The sequence below is a fragment of the Poeciliopsis prolifica genome, unplaced genomic scaffold, assembly GCF_027474105.1.
Source record: "Poeciliopsis prolifica strain line A6 unplaced genomic scaffold, Auburn_PproV2 SCAFFOLD102, whole genome shotgun sequence".
Taxonomy (NCBI): Eukaryota; Metazoa; Chordata; class Actinopteri; order Cyprinodontiformes; family Poeciliidae; genus Poeciliopsis; species Poeciliopsis prolifica.
Genome location: NW_026562477.1, coordinates 935,024 through 951,563, shown reverse-complemented (window position 1 = coordinate 951,563; position 16,540 = coordinate 935,024). Strand labels below are relative to the sequence as shown.

At 41.5% G+C, this 16,540-nt stretch overlaps 1 pseudogene; it reads left to right on the top strand.

Moving 5' to 3' along the window:
* The first annotated feature begins 2,131 nt into the window (after positions 1-2,131).
* The window catches only part of LOC129354033 (SH3 and PX domain-containing protein 2A-like), a 36,877-nt pseudogene continuing 22,468 nt past the window's right edge, over positions 2,132-16,540 (top strand).

Sequence of the window (16,540 nt, the reverse complement as noted above, 5' to 3'; positions counted from 1 at the left end):
TTGGGAGAGAAATGGACAAACTCTCAGAATCCCACCAAATAAATTCCCAAGTGGAGAACGGAATCAACGCTTATGGTCTCGCTGCTTTAGGTCTCGCTTAACCTAGAGCAGGAAAAGTTAAGTCTGATTCAATGTGTAAATGAGAACGAAAGGACTGTGTCTTTTTGTGGGTTACAATCACATAAACGGTGCATAATGAACTCAAGCTTAACACTGAGTTTTGTAGAAAGAGTAGCAGTAGCTAAAACCTAAATCAATCTGAATGTGTCATGAATTGTGGCAGGTTGGGTGAAAAGAGCAACCACCCTGGCAGACGTTCTCTGACAGACTCTTTCCACCCAGATCCAAACGCATCAGTCCAGATATATGGAGATATGTTGTTCTCCATATCATTCCTGCTGTTTTACTCTCCAGCCTGACTTCAGATGGATTGGATCAGTAAGGTAAAGTTGTGCCATGTCCCTCTTCAGTGACAGTGAGGCATATTCTGCTTGCCAGCACACACAGTTCTTGGTATAAAGAGGTCGAGATAAAGGCTTCATTCATCTGTTGAAGCCAGTCACAGAGCGACGGCTGCATCAGATCACAAGGGATCAAGAGCGCAGTGACACCATGAATCTGTCACTGCAGAGGCCCACACCAGGCACAGAGTTGACTGACTTTCCTCACCTACCTGTATCTGTGACAGTGTGTGTTTATTAGACAGAGTCGAGTCATAGAGACGCTCGAGAGGAGGGATTCATTAACCTCCCGCAGTGAGAGGTCATTAGCTTCCCCACCAACTGCACCGCAGGGAACAGTTTCTGTCCGGTTACCCTCTGCTGCAGAAATCTCTCAGCTCAATTTACTCATCTTCATACCTGACACGATTAGGTCCCTAATTATTCAGATGAGACGTGAACAGAGCTGCTTCAATTAGAGAGATCCACTTTGGCAGATTGGAGGGAAAAGGCCAGAATTGCTTGCTGACTTTTAGCTGACCGCGGAGTGCTTCCATCGATTTATGGTACGCATCCTTTTATTTGACCACTTATCAGGGCTGACTCTCTGGTACCACCACAGTCTCTTCTGAAAGAGACACTGTAGTGTTTTAACCTTTAGCCTCTGTCCACGGCTTCCTTACCAGCTGCTCATGCCAGCTCCGCCCGCTCCATCTGATTCGTCACATTACTCAGTTTAATGTCGGTCATTCAGAGTTTAGTTTAAATCAAACAGTCTCAGTTTGTCCAGTTATAAGTGAGTTTAATGCAAACGTGTCCACTCCTGGTTCCTGATGTCAGCTCATTATCTGATGTAGCTTCAGCTCTGAGAACATGAGGGGAGGAAAGGGAACCGCTGCCTCATCAGTTCTCATCCCCTTCAAAATAAGAGCATGAACATAAATACCTACCTACTTGAACAGTCGATGAACGAATCTTTCCTAACTTCAGCCAATGAATCATAGATCCCTGTTAAAAGTCTAGTTTTTCTGTTTGAAGGTGAAAAACTTTGTGCTGCAGCATCATTCTGCTGCTGCAGCATCATTCTGCTGATGTTTACTGAGCTCCCAGATGCTGCAGCAGAGGTGACACTGGCAGGTTTACCAGAAACAAAGGCTCAGTCTACTGAGCGGTGCTCTGCAGATTGTCTCTCCTGTATTTCTATTTCTGTAGATACTATCTGGTGTCTTCATCCAAACTCTCATTTTCTCCGTCTTCTTCTGTCCCACCTTCTGCCAGACGAGCCTCACGAACACCAGCTCTGCGTCAGCCTCTGATCTGTAGCTCAGACTTGGGCCATAATCCCATTACAGGCCATTAAGCAAAGCATCTTAAGCTGATCCTCCTTCCTTCCAATGTGGGGAGAGGTCTGTCGTCTTCCCCTCTAACAGGACGGAGGGAGGAAGGGGATCGAGATGCTGCTGCTTTAGAGTCACATGACTTATTTGTGTCTGTTGCGGAGAGTACAGGCAGCTGGCCAAAGTCATCCCTCCCTCCTCGACTCCCTTTTTCTCCTTCAAACACATGCATTGCACAGCGCAGTGCAGCCGAGCCGCAGCGTCAGGATGCACGTGTGTTGACTGAATGTTTTGTTTGGGACAGTAGCGTCCGCTGTCACTAACCATGTCCCTCCTGTGTTGCTTCTCCCTCAGGGACTATGGATCCAAGCGCAAGTCGGGTAAGTCACCTGCTTTTCTTCAACCAAACCTGATGTTTTTCTCTGCTTTGCTGCGATGGTATTTTCCTCCTGGAGGAGCATGGTGCTGCATGACGTGTGAGCTGTCAGTACGTGTCTGTGTCTGTGTCAGTCTGTGGTTTATTTACAGTCCCATTGCGGGACGCTGACTGGCTGTCGGTTCTGTTGTGGGCTGGGTCCATAACGCTGCCAGTCTCTTCTGGTCCAAGACTTTATAGCATGGGGTTATTGAATGCCAAGTGTTAAAAACAACATGATAAAGAAATTAATGTTATTTGCATGTGTCATAGCTAATGATTAATAAAATGTGTTAAAATGTAATGAATGCATAATTACTTTGGAAATCCCTCAAACTGCATTTCAGATTTCTACATAAATGTTTATATTGTTTTTAAACGCTGAATAACCTTATTTGAAAACTATATATTTAATATTGTTTAAGTATCTGTCCAGTTACATATTATTAATGCATTTTTAATAAGCATTGATACATGTAAGTAAATATTTTTTTATTGAATTGAGACACTTTTGGGCCTCCATACAGGGTGTGGTTTAGGGACGGGTTTGGTTCGGTTCTGTTGTGAGGGAGCATTACTCTCGGATTTGGATCTTGGATCATGAGAGAAACAGTTTGTTCTCTTTCTGCTGGATTCCAGCTCTCTGCGTTTTATTAATTCAGTGTTTTAGCAGCTCTGTGGCTGAACAGCAGGTCTTCATTTTTACCAAAGTCTTTCAGTTTTGAGACCATTCAGTCTGATTTGCAGCATTATCACCGTCATGTTTGCTTTAAGCCACAAAAGCCAAAACAAGGAAAACAGCCGTCTTGTTTGACTGAAGGATCATTCATCCATTCACCACTGAAGGATCTTTAGGCCTCTTAACAATGTCATGGCTCTTAAAGAGTATTAGCCAGAAAGCAGCTGCTTAACAAAAGCTTCTGGACGTCTGGAGGACGATTACAGTAAATGTGTTCTGGATTTTTGCTTTAAAAGAGCAGATTATAAAATTATTGATTAGCTCAGGAAATAATAAATGACTCAATTGTCCTCATGTCTTTGCTTTAAAGAACTTTGATATTTTAGGAACCATCAGGTTTCTATGATGTGTTTGGTTGAAAGCTGCAACATTTTATCCACTTATAAAATGACTGTAGTCATAAATGCTTCATTAACCAAACTAAAGACTAAAACGTCTTGAATAAGAGGAGGGAGGAAGAGCCATCGACGGGCCTCTTTATTAGGTACAGCTCACTGGCTCTGGGCGGCATCAAATTCAGTTTTGTGTATTTTTCGCAGCATGCAGAAGATTCAACAAGGTGTCAGAAACATTGCTCTGACCTACATGACCTTAAAGGGACTGACAGGGTCAGCAACTATATCCAGTTTGGCTGTGATGTTGAAGATGAGAGACCCAAATTGTGCCATGAAAGTGTCTCCATACATGATAAACTGCTGGTTCTCACGTGACTGAATCTGTTCAAAAGCTGTCTAGATATATTTAGCACTGCTAACTAAAAAGTTAGTTACGCTAATCCTAAAGGCCTAATCATAAACATTAGCTCTGCTAGTGCTAAATGCTACACTAACACGGTGTTTACTGGAAGCTAATGCTAAAGCACTAAAGCACTAATCTCAATTCAATTAATCTGATCTTGAAAGACCACAGAAAAATCAATGTGCGGTACATTAAATGTGCTAAACATCTTCAAAGTTAGGAAATTATTGAAAACAATTCTGTACAATTAGTGCTTCAGTGGAAATATTCCCACCACTGTTTATAAACAACAGTGTTTATGTCACTTGATGTAAAGAGATAAAAGAGAAACCATGTTGCTGAGAAACAAAAGCTAGCCAAAAGAAGTTTACCAAAACGTTTACAAAAGCACAAATGTGCTATTAGCGGAAGTTAGCCCGTTATTGGATATTATTAATTGTATTGATGCAGATTCATGTTCTGTTCTTTGACTAAACTTCAATGGAAATCTTTGGTTTATTTTAGCCAGAGAAATTATTTTCAGATTTTCATATGGGCCTGATACAAACGCTGCTTTAAAATGATGGACTGTAGATGTCAGCTGTGTGTTTTCCTCACCGGGTCAGGAGCCCGTCCTCCCCCATGTGGGAGTCAGATTGGAGGGATTGGAGGAGGCTGCTGCCTGCGCTGCAGAGGCCACAGGGGTTGATGCTGTCAGACAGGCCCCGCTTGTTTACGTGGCACGGCGGATAAAGTTTCAGGCTGACGTCGGAACGGCCAGTCGTGTTGAAGAAGAACAGGAAGGTGGGCCTTGTTTCTCGGTGTGTGTTGGTCTTTTATAAGTGCAGGAGGAACAGCTGGGGGGCAGATGTGTTTACAGACCTGTTAAACTGATCGTGGAGTTGGGTGGCTGCTTGTGGCATCAGTGTCCTCTTTGTCAAACCTTCAACATGCACACATCCCCTTAAGAGTCCAGAAAACCTTCATTATTTAACATCGCATTGAGCTCTTAACTGGAGCAAATGCAGCTCAGTCACAAGAGGTCGGGACTTCAGCGCCACGTTGCTGGTGTGTTTACGTAGTGGAGACTCAGGCGTGTTCCAGTGAAATATGGAGGAGGTGAGGAAATGCGAGGGTGCTCATTGTGGAACAGACTGGGATGGGGGAGAAACTCGGCCTGTGGCGGAAACCCACACCGCATTCCCATCCTGGACCTGGAACCATCCATCATGGCTAACAGCTTTATTTCATCCAGCACTTTTCAACCCGACGTTCTGGATAAAACAGATCAAACTTTTAGCAACAGGCTCTGAAAAGGCCAAAAACGGTTAAAAAACATGTTATAAATTAATCAAATCTTTAAATTAAAAGGAAAGACATTTGGGAGTATTTACATTTTTTAAATTCTAAATATTATAAATGTTACAGGAAAAAGGAGATGCTTGTGAGAAGCTCCAAATTGGATATTTTGTGGCTTTATTTTAATTTTTTTTAATTAAAAAAGGACAGATTTATATGTCTGCAGCTCCTGCAGACTCAATGCAGGTTAAAGGTTTCCTCCTGCCTACCTGGGGACGTACCTGGATTCCACAGTAACTGTTGGTTTCCCTCTTGGATTTGTTACCTTCCTGGCTTCAACTTATGGTCTGGCAGCTACTGCAGCTTCTCCTCTCTTCGTTCTTCCTCCTCCTCATTTGCACACAAATGTTATTCCTCTTTCTGACTTTCGCTGCAGAAAAATTGATTTGCCTCTTGTTTCTCTTCTTGATAAACTTTTTGTCGATACTCAGCTTCTGTTGGCGCTTTGACATTGTCCATGTCCTTGTTGTGTGATTATCCTCTGCTTGTTTGCTTTTGGCAAATCGATAACTGATTGCTGTACATCTCAATCTGTGTGTCTGACGGCGTTTCCATGAGCAGTGGCAGCAGGTTTAGCTGATTGGAGCTGATGGATTTCTGTCAAAGTCACGACGCTCTTCTCTTTCCGCTTTGCTCGGGATGAACTGCAAGGATTGTTGACAGTTTTGCATAAAAACACATGAAAAAAAGGAGGTAAAATGAGCTTGCTGCCAGATATTATATTGAAAACATTTTCAAAACAAAAAAAAATCCAAAAAAAAAAGAAACAAAAAATTTAAAAAAATTCTCAAGGTGAAAAACTGAGAAGAAAATGACTAAAATATAGATGTTTAAAACTTGATTTAGATTATTTAATTAAAAACTGTTGAGATATTCAGCAAATAGAAAAATCAAATTAAGTTGCTCTGACGATTTGGGTCAGCAAAGATGATTAATATTTTCAAAACATACCTGATTAACTTTTATGCCTCAAAGTGACAGAAAACATCACGTTTCTCCTCTGCTAACTTGTTTTGTTTTACTGAGTCAAGAAAACCTTCCTACTGTTTGCAGCATTTAAAGTATCTGATGTGTTAAATAAATGGGATCATATTTCTGTTTATTTCCAGGACAAAATGAGAAAAAATCCATCAACGTTTTCAAAAATAACATCAAAATCTTCTACTATTAAACTGGGAAAACTGAATATTTACTGATTAAGAATAAATTTTAAATGAAAATAAACAAAAACAACATAATGTTGGTACACAACTTTAACTGTGATGGATTTTTTAGTGAACATGTTCAGTTCAGGGAAATATTGACACATTTTGACAAAACTCTTTTTCAGCTCAACCATCAAAGCAAACTATAATATTTTGAAGTTCATACTATGATGACAAACCATGAATATGAGTTTTCTTTGGCTGAACTGGATTAAATGTCACTGACATAAACTGTGGAGTCTTGTTGTTGAGGCTCCACTGGGACATAAGCTAGAAAACAGATTTAGGGTCCATTGATGTTACTGTTTGTGTTTATCGTCTGTTTTTGGGTAAATTTCCACACAGTAGCAGAACATTTGGGTCAGAGCTGCTTCTGCTGGCTTCATCACAAACCTGTGAAGGATTAACCTCCTGTGTTTGTGGATGAGGCAGGTTGACAGCAGTAACATGAATCATTCGTTGAGGAGAAGCCTGGTGTTGAAAGCAGGTCCAGATTTGACCCTTGCTGACCTGGAACCAGCATGTTTCTGTCTCTGTCTGCAGGATGACGAGCCAATCAGCCAATCAGCTTTTGGCCCTGCAGATTCTGTTGCAGCTTCATTTAGGATTTAGTTTTTTAGGAATCATCTGAATTTTTTAAATATCTTATATTCCATTTACCTGCATACAGTGAAAGATAATCTCCTGCTGAAAGCTACAAAAAAAAAAAAAAAAAAAAACCCACATATAGTAACAAACATGTAAAATAAATATATTCTTTACAGATCAAATCCTGCAATAATCCTTACCTGGATGAAGTCTATCTTCTATTCTTCTGTTTTAGCTTTTAAAATCTTGTTTTGCTTAGGATTTTTAACGTCCTTGTTCATTTATTTACTGGTGCAGCCAGAAAAACAAATTTGTCTGTTATTTCTGATAACCTTGTGCAGCAAGTTATTGTATTTTTTACTATTATTTTTCTTCCTTTTCAGACAGGAAATCTTGTTTATTTGCATCATGTGATTGCCATAAAAATATCACTGCAAAGTTCAAAACATGCATGTGAGAAATCAACAAAAATATCTAAGATATCGATAGGACTCGATACGACTTGGCATATAATAATTTAAAACAGGAAATGTTTTTTCCCACATTTCTTCATGATTTCAATTGACTTATTTTAACCTCTAATGTTGGTGTTGCCGTTTCCCAAGCTGCACTTTTTGGACTCTTTCAGATACAATACAAAAACTTTAACCTTCGTACAGATACTGAAATAAAATCTCATCCGGCTTGCATTTCTTCTCAGTACTTTAGTGCTTAATTTCTGTCAACATTGAGGAAAAGATGACCATCAGGCAGATACTCAGAACAACCTGATTTCTGCCTGATCTGCACTAACCTCAGACCTCCACCCGGTCCTCCACCCGGTCCTCCACCTCCTCTGTGCGACTCCCGCTGAAGGAAATGTAATTTCCTGGCTGGCAGCTCCTGTCGTTTGGAAACATTGGGTGGCTGGTCATACTGGACCTCTTCTGGCATTCCAGAAGTGATGAGAGAAATGTAGACAGAGATGCTGGACAGGTCATGTTGGAACAGTGTGAAAATGGGAGGTGAGGGTTTCTGTGGTTAGACGCCCTTCATCCATTTGTCCATCACGCCCTGATGAGTTGGGCCAGACTTTGGACCCAACTCTGATTTATCTCTGCTGACTGTTGCTTCTGTCTTGCTGTGATGCTAAATAATTTCTTTCCTCTTTCTCTCTCTTCTGCTCCTCCTTCTCTTTGTCTGCAGTGTGGATGTACGGCTTTACAGACAGCCCGAGGAAAGAGGCCTCAGGTAGCCTTGTGTGTGTGTGTCTTTGTCAACATGGTCAATATGCATGTGCTGTGAGAGCTGCGTCACGTTTGTTTGTTCCTCTTCACACCTCAGCTCTCTCTGGACATCTGCTTTGCATGTCCCATCTGCTCAGAATCAGGCTCTCCGTCTCCCTGCATGCTGTTCTCCCATCCAGGAGAAACCTGCCTGGTGAGACAGCAGCTGGATGGAGAGCCAGAGCCAGAACGAGGACTGCAGCAGGGATGCATGTAGCATACCAACAACTTAGAAATTCAGTCTGTTGCTTTGTTTTTGGTCAATACCCTTGATCTCATGCACGTCTGTATGATTCTGTGCAAGAAGTGAAAAGAAAAGCATTTCTCTTTGGGTGTGTTGGAGAGAATTATCAACCACAGTCAGCCGCAAATGACTAAAATCAGCAAATACTTGAGAGCCCTTAGATCTGCCTCTTCTGTCACTTCAAACAGCAAATATAACTTAACATTTGTAATAGGCCTCTATTATAATTTTAATCAAGTTAATTGTAGGGACTTTAATTAGTTAGAATTAATCACATTTTAATCAAAATGTGATATTGACAAAATAAGCAATATTTTCAATTCAAAAGCCCCTTTTGCTGCTAAAGTTTTGAAAAAAATAGACAAAGAAATTCCACAATAAATTTGTTTCCCGTTTTCAATCTGTTATTTAGTTTATTGAGCCACAGATTGGTGCAAAATGTTATTCTATAATTAGACTTTCCAGTGTTTCAGGATCATTCATGGAGCTCCTGTATAAATGTAGCCTGTGGACGCTAACATTAGCATTAGCTGCTACATGTTTAGCATTGAGATGCTATTTTAGCTTAGCTGATAGTGTCAGAGCCTTGTGTGTCAGATTTCCAGACATGATAGAAACGAACATGTGAAGATTTCTGCCTGGAACTGACTGCTGCTCTTTGTTATTGCAATCTGTGACCTTCTCCTTCTGCTCTAATCTGAACATTAGCACAATACGTTAGTGTGGTTCTACTTTGTGCAACAGTTCCTCATTGAGACGTGGCTGAAGTTGCTTTTGCAAATAGAATCCAGCGACTCTCAATAAGCTTTTTAGCCAAAAATGGTTCATTTTGAAGTAAAGCTTAAAAGAAATACAAAAAGCATTACTTGAGACACCAGCGTTGCTGTAACTACAAAAATATTCCCACCATTATGTTTACATGAGCTGCAGTTGGAGTATTTAGTTTCTATTTTCCATGTTACGAAGCATGTTCCTTGGCATGCACTCATCATGCCACCCTTTCCCTTTCATAAGTTGAAACCGTGAAAATATTTATGACTTGGACGACTCCCCTGCCCTGGAAGTGAGTCCTCCTTTCTGTTCCTGCTCGCCCTGTTCTGCTCAGGCCCTCTGCAGATGAAGCTATTTACTGCAGCCCAGCTGTGTGTATCCTCACCTCCACACAAGCTAACAGAGGTTTGGCAAACTGCAAGTAGTTCATGTTTAATGTTGCTTACTCCAGATATGCCCTGATCATTAAGCCTGCTGGCATGCATTATTCAGAGTGAAGCTTGTAGTGGAATATTGTTGGGCATCGAAGCTACCCAAGAACAACAAACTTTCATTTCAAGGCTCTAATTAAAGTAATTATTTACAGCTTGGCAGAAACCTTTGCATGCGCCTGTAAATTTACCAAAACACAGAATGTTAGAAGATTTAATGATTCATGTAAGTTCTAAAAAAGGCATTTTTTTTATCATCACTGTAACATACAGCATGTAAACAGTAGGAAATATGCTTCTTTTTATCCTCAGGCTTTAATTTAATTTCCACCAGCTTCACCACCTGATCTTCACTTCATCATTTATGTTAAAATTTTTAAAGAAAACAGAGAAACTCTCAGCCTCACCCAGTGGGGAAGTGAAGTTATGGGCTGTTCTTATTCCCTGCCAGCTCACTTGACATTTAGAGATGCTTAATTATATTTTAAAGTGCTGTGCATGGGGCTTTTATGTGATTCATCCACTTTCCCAGGCCTACTTAATGCACAAGTTTGCTCCAAACTGGTCTTTTATTCAAACACTGAACACTAAATAACTATTGTTTACTGCTTTGTATTATTTTTTGAAAACTTTTGAAAAGAAAGAAATCATTTCCAGACAGAAAATAAATGCTAAAAATCCCTTAGAAATGATTGTTTATTACCACAAACTCCCTGAAAGTCATTTCCAGCTGACTGGCCAAATTAGTTTGACCTTGAGATGAATAAACTGAAACAAAACATATTTTAGAAAAAGCTAAGAATAAAGTAGTTGGTTGTAAAAGTTGCATAAATTTTATTCTGGAAAACTTTAGAAAAATTCAACCTTCAAATTTAAAAAAAGTTCTGCAGTTGTAAAAAGTTAAATTAACAAAAATATTTATTTTTAATCCGCAATAAAATCACCAATGCTAAAATTGTTAACAGTATTAAAAATGTATTTAAATAAATATAAATGAAGCATTTAGAATACTTTACATTTTTAATTCTGTGCCCAGGAACATCTGATTAGTAATTTATGAGTTTCTGTTTCCCTGGGGAATGAACATGACATGACACAGGTCCATTTTCTGCCATTAGCTGGATGAGCTGGACGATAAAAAAAGCTCTCTGCTGCAAAGCGTGGCGTCTCGGAGTCACAGATTCTCTTTAAATCTATTCAAGCTGCTGTTTGGAAAAAGGGAAAAGCCGTTTCTGACCTGGAACCGTATGCTTTGATGAGATTCAGGTTTCTCTCAACTTGCACTCCAAGTGCGTCTGGCAGGAATAAAGACAGAGTATGTGGAAAAGCCCCTCCTACCTACTGTTAAGAACAGCGGAGGATCTGTGATGCTGTGGGCTCGTTTTCCCCCCAAAGATTCTGAAAACCTTTTTGGAGGGCACTAAACTGAAACAAAGTCATCATTTGGGTATTTCAGCAGGATAACGATCCGAAACATGTCTTAACACAGAAACAGAAAAATCAACCTCCTTTCAAGACATGAATCCAACCCTGAAAAGAAAGCAGCAGGGAGGGGAAAACGAAACCCAGAACAGCTGAAGCACAGAACAATGGTCACGTTACTTTCCTCCCACTGTTTATGCTTTAACTCTATGAAATGTGGTAGAAGACGTCGAAGTGCTGTCCTGCTGGTAGAAAATATTCTTTGGTTTTGGTTCACCAAATTTGAAACCCTTTCCCGACTCCTCAGTCATGTGTAGCATAGTCAGGAAACTGATGATGACAGAGTTAATGAATGAAATATGACTAACGAACCAGACAAGTGACCTGCAAATCCGACTGAACACAAAGTTCTATACGGAGATTTATTAGAAATCTGCAGCTGGTAAGAGTCTGGAAATCTCCACTGAAAATACATGGAGTCAAACAAGAAGGCACTTGAGATTGATGAGTGATCCTTAATCCGAGAGGAGCTCCGCCAAGGGTTTGTTAGTGTGCAGATCCAAACGAATGAGATCAATTTAGCAACTGAAAAACTCCTCTGGTGCCTTCCTGCACACTGAAGTGCTGAAAACACTCAGGAGGAAAATCAGGAAGCGGCAGGAAAAGCAGGCGACGTCACAAGACGCTGCTGAGAATCGGAGTCCCAGACTGAGCAGATTCAAAATACGACAGTTAGAAAATCCGATAATGATGAATCCAGCGTTACATGGGTTTAGATAGGAAATGGGAAAGTTTCATACACAAAAGAAATGAGAGGTCAGAGTGCAAAACCAAGGTCAGTTCAAGGGTCTTGAACGCTAAGAGAGTCATGAATCAAACATTTCCCAAGAGATAATTGAAGCATTTGATTCAGGTGTTGGGATGCAGCTGAGCTGCTCTTGAGGTCTGGAGTTGGAGACTTCTGGTGAGGGCCACAGAGAAAAGGGGGAACCTGAGGCTCATCAACGAGCAGTGAGGACAAAGACGAAACGTTAAGAATCTGTCCAGGAACCTCTGGCTGGTGGAGCTTACATGGGACAGCTTACATGGGACAGCTTACATGGGACAGCTTACATGGGACAGCACAGGTGGAGGAAAACAGCAGCTGATGCAGCAGAAGGAGCCGCCGTGGCACTCTTCTCGATCACATTTTCACATTCCAGATATTTGCTTTGAGTTTACGGTTGGAGACAAACACCATAAGGTGACGGGCAGTAGCCAGGATTGTGTTTCAAATATTCATTTTAAATGAATATTTTCCATCCCTTAACATTATAGCCTTGAAGCTTAATGAACAGCTTTAACAGTTTGAGTTTGAACAAGTAAAATAACAGTAGAAAACAACTGTTAAAAGCTGCGGCATTAGAGAGAAGGAAAGTAGAAAAACAAAGTGTCCGAGCTCCATCTAAACACTCTCCCTTTTGGTTTTACACCAACATGGACCCAGCCTCCTTTTCCCCGAGTCTCTCTGCCTTTCCCTGGTCCACTCATATGTTTCTATTTAAGGCCAGCAGTGCTGACTGCTATGATTGGTGTGTTCACTTCCCCCCGTCCCCCTCAGACTGCCTGTCCAACGCCTGGCTCCCACAGGCGGTGGAGGGGAGGCTTTTCCTCTCAACCACTGCTGATTTTCCACAGGGAAACTTCACCGTTCTTCCACTCATTCGCTCCCCACTCTTCTCCCGCTCCTCTGTTTCTTCTCCTTTTCCTTTTGGATTTGCCGATTTGGGTCACTTATGGATCTTCTGTTGGTGGAAGATGAAGATCCTGTAAACATTTTTCTTTCCGTCCCTGTTTTGGGTCTGACTCCTTCCGATGCTGCTCGGTTGTTGTCTCTGGAACAGCTGTATGGCCAGACATTTGGGACGATGCAGCCGATTTAGGAGGTTGTTTTCCGATTGGACTGGGAGGCGTAGCGCGGGGAGTTGGGGTCGGCTGATGGCCACACACGGGTGCCCTGCAGGGGCGGCGGTGGGGGTGTAGGGTGCAGCGGGCATTCGCGGGGCGCCACGGCCGGCAGGTGGCTGACAGCCTGTTTCTTCCCCTCAGGGATTGACAGCTCAGAGCCCATGGTGCTGGAGCAGTACGTGGCCGTGGCCAACTACGAGAGGCAGGAGAACTCTGAGATCAACCTGAAGGCTGGCGAGACGGTGGATGTGATCGAGAAGAGTGAAAGTGGTGAGTCCATCTGTGTTTTCTTTAAATCTGAACGCCTACAACCATCAGAACTCTGCCTATCAACTGTATTCATGGTTAGAAAACTGTTTTAAAGATGTACGCTGTTTGAGATTTAAGGTTTCTGCCTGTTAAACACAGAAGCATAAACACTCATATGAAGTTATGCACACTCAGCACCTTCCCAGCCTCTGCTTTTCCTCTCTGCTTTGTTTGGAGGAACCTCATATTCTTCTTCTCTCTCTCTCAAACTCTGGCTGCAGGGCTCGGCTCCACCAGGGGAGCTGTTTGGCCGGCTCAGGTCTATAAGTATGGAGGAAAAAGGGGGAAGGCTTTTGCATGTCATATGAGCAATTAGCTGGACTGTCATGTGAACTGCAGTTTCTTTACTTAAATCTACATTTCCTGTCATGTCACCAAAAAACTGCCAACATTAACCAGATCCAGTTTTCTTTATGAAAGCAGAAATAAAGCAAAGCGAGTTTACTGTAGAAGGGTCATCCTTCCAGTTTCCTGTTAAAGTTCGCCTTTTCGCTAGCTTGATGAAACAGCCTCATAGTTCCACTAAGTTCACCTTTATCCACAGTATTTTTTTAAATTCCTTGTTTTCCTATAATTTTGTTTGCACTGTTGCTGATTACAGCTAGCTTTAGTTTTTTCCTTCAATAACAGCTTCCTCTCTGAAGCTTTGTCCTTTAGGTAAACGCTAACGGGACAGGTTTTGGCATAATGCATGAACTGACCACTAAAAGATCCCACTTTTGAAACTTCTGACTCAAACTGGTCCAACTGAACTAAAAGTGTTCTGATTCTGATAAGCAGATGATTTTTCAATGCATCTGTGGTCACAAAATCATTAGACGGGTCCAAAGTGCAGTCTGAGGGCTTTGTTGGTGTCCATGAAACACTTTTAATGAAGGACCTTTGATCAGATTTTTAAGGATGAAACTGAAATGACTCTCGCCTGTTCTGATGTCACCAGAGGCACCTAGCTGTTTAGACTTGTTCTAGGAAGTTAGATCTTTACTTGAATTGAAAGCAAAAAAGTAAAATACCTAAAAAATTGGCCCTGCCATGTGGTTCTCTGGGTGACAAACTATTTGAAGTGAGCATCACAGAAAGGTTTGTCTATCAACTTTGAGATGTTTTGCAGGAAATGATCTTTTGCGGTGTGACCTCAGGATAAACATGTTTATGACTGTTAGAAGCATCAAATGTTAACTCTAAAGCATTTCTGGAGTATGAGGTGCATCATGAGGAATTTTCCTCTGTGATTCCGCTTCCTCATTTCCGGACCTGACTGCATCTGTTCACCAGTCCCGGCTGAAAGCTATCCACGTTCATCGGAGCTCTTACAGCAACCAGAGCAACTCCTGAACTTGCCTGGAAGTCTTTTCCAAAAACTGAATTTGTGTGTGTTGTCGTCATGTTCTGGGCCAAAGAAGTGGAGCAACGGTGTGATGATGACATCACTAGGAGGCTTCTGAAATCACTCGGAGATTTCAGAAGACACACTTCTGAAATGTTGGAAAATGTCCCGCGACCACCTTCCTGCATGCAGGACTTTGCTGCAGCCTTTGGGACTGTGCAGGCCGTCTTTCTGACATCTTGACACTCTCCCTCTTAATTACGTTGTATTTTCTCTTAACATTCTTGCCACAAAGAGTCAGAGAAATAACATTCTGCCTTTTCATCCTCGCCAGGACATTTTGCAGGTCGGATCTATTTTTTCCTCAACTTTTCTTGAAAGCAGATGTTGCATTGCTTCCATATGTTATTATTTATTCCGGTTGTTGTTCTTTCATGCAGACTTGATCTAAAAGTAGATTAAGTTAAAGGATTGTTGGTGTTTTTCTGCCTGTATGAGACATTATTGGTTCTGCTAATTAGGATTAAGCTCCTGTTGAGAAAATAAGGTGAAAAAGTAAAGAGTAGTTCAGATCCACCTTGCAAAGGGAGATATAATATTCATTAAAGGTCATTATGATTGAATGGAGGAGGTTGATGTTTGCTGGAACCACCCTGAGAGGATGTTTTCCAGAAAACTCCTGTTTTTTTCCAAAAGTTTCCACCTCTTAGTGTCTGACAGACAACTGGAGAAAATCTATCTGCATATGTGACCAGTTAAATATGATTAAAGGTAGGCCGTGACGTTCGAGAGATGATGATCAGCGGGCAGCTTGGTTCATCCGGACTTCATTATGAAAGTTTTTAACATCTGAACTTGTGTGTTTTAGTTGCTGGCATTGAAACAGTTTAGATCCAGGATTAGTGGTTTAGCTAGAGTCACAGTCCATAAAGTGCATATCTATACTTTCAGTTGGGTCAGTTTTATACCCTATTACTTTCTAAAATAATTCACTGCAGATTAATAATGTTTGTTAAATATTAGGTTTCTATTTTGGGTTTAGCAGACCCATCATGACTGATTCCCTGCAGGCTGTATTGGATGCATCTGCTGTGAAAATGCTCATTTCAGTCACTGCAAACTTGACTCAATCTTGGAGAAAAAGATCTGTGCTAAAAACATTCTCCCTGTCAGTGCTGTTAACCGCAGTGATTTGTGAGTTTATGGTTCTGTTTGTTTATGTCATTCTGCAGCAAATGTAGGAAACCAACCCACTACTCAGGCCATGTGACAGAGCACAAAGTTTATGCAGGGAAAATACCGCGTCTTGTCCAACTTCATTATCCAAAACAAATGGATTATCCAGAAGTGACTCAATGCTAAAGTTTAACTCGCTGTCCAGTCGGAGGAGGAATTTCTCTGGAATATCTGGAAGCTCATTACTTCAAAGTTCCACATACACTTTGTCACATTTCTAATCAGATCTGACAGTTTTTATGTGGAGTTGTGCCTCACACACAGCGCTGTGTTTCTGCTGTGTTTCCAGATAAAACCAATCTTCTGTTTATGGAAAATGACAGCATTTCTGTTTCCGTGGCCGGCAGTCATAAATCGCCTGCATGGAAGACAGACATCTCTCAGGAACATGGCTGTGATTGTCAGAGCTGGTGAAGTGCTGTGGCAGCCGGAGTTGGAGCCAAACGGTTTGGCATCGTTTCCCCACCACATCTTTCCCACAGCCCAGGGGATCTGGTCAGACTGGGAGCGCTGATTTTCACCAGCTTTGTGGAGCCTTGACCTCAGTGTGGCAGATCCTCAAGTATGTTCATGAGGAAGCCATGAATGCAGATTTTATGGTTTGTTAGAAACTATGAAGGAGACTTTACCTAGTCTTTGTGTTATGTTCTACCTCGTAACATCCTCCTCCAACCTGAAATTGTCCATAAAGACTTTTATGTGCTGTAGTTTCAGGAAAGGCTCCCTCCACCCTGGAAGAAAATGAAAAAAAGCCTGGATGATATTCGCAAGGTCTAGGAAGCTTCCAC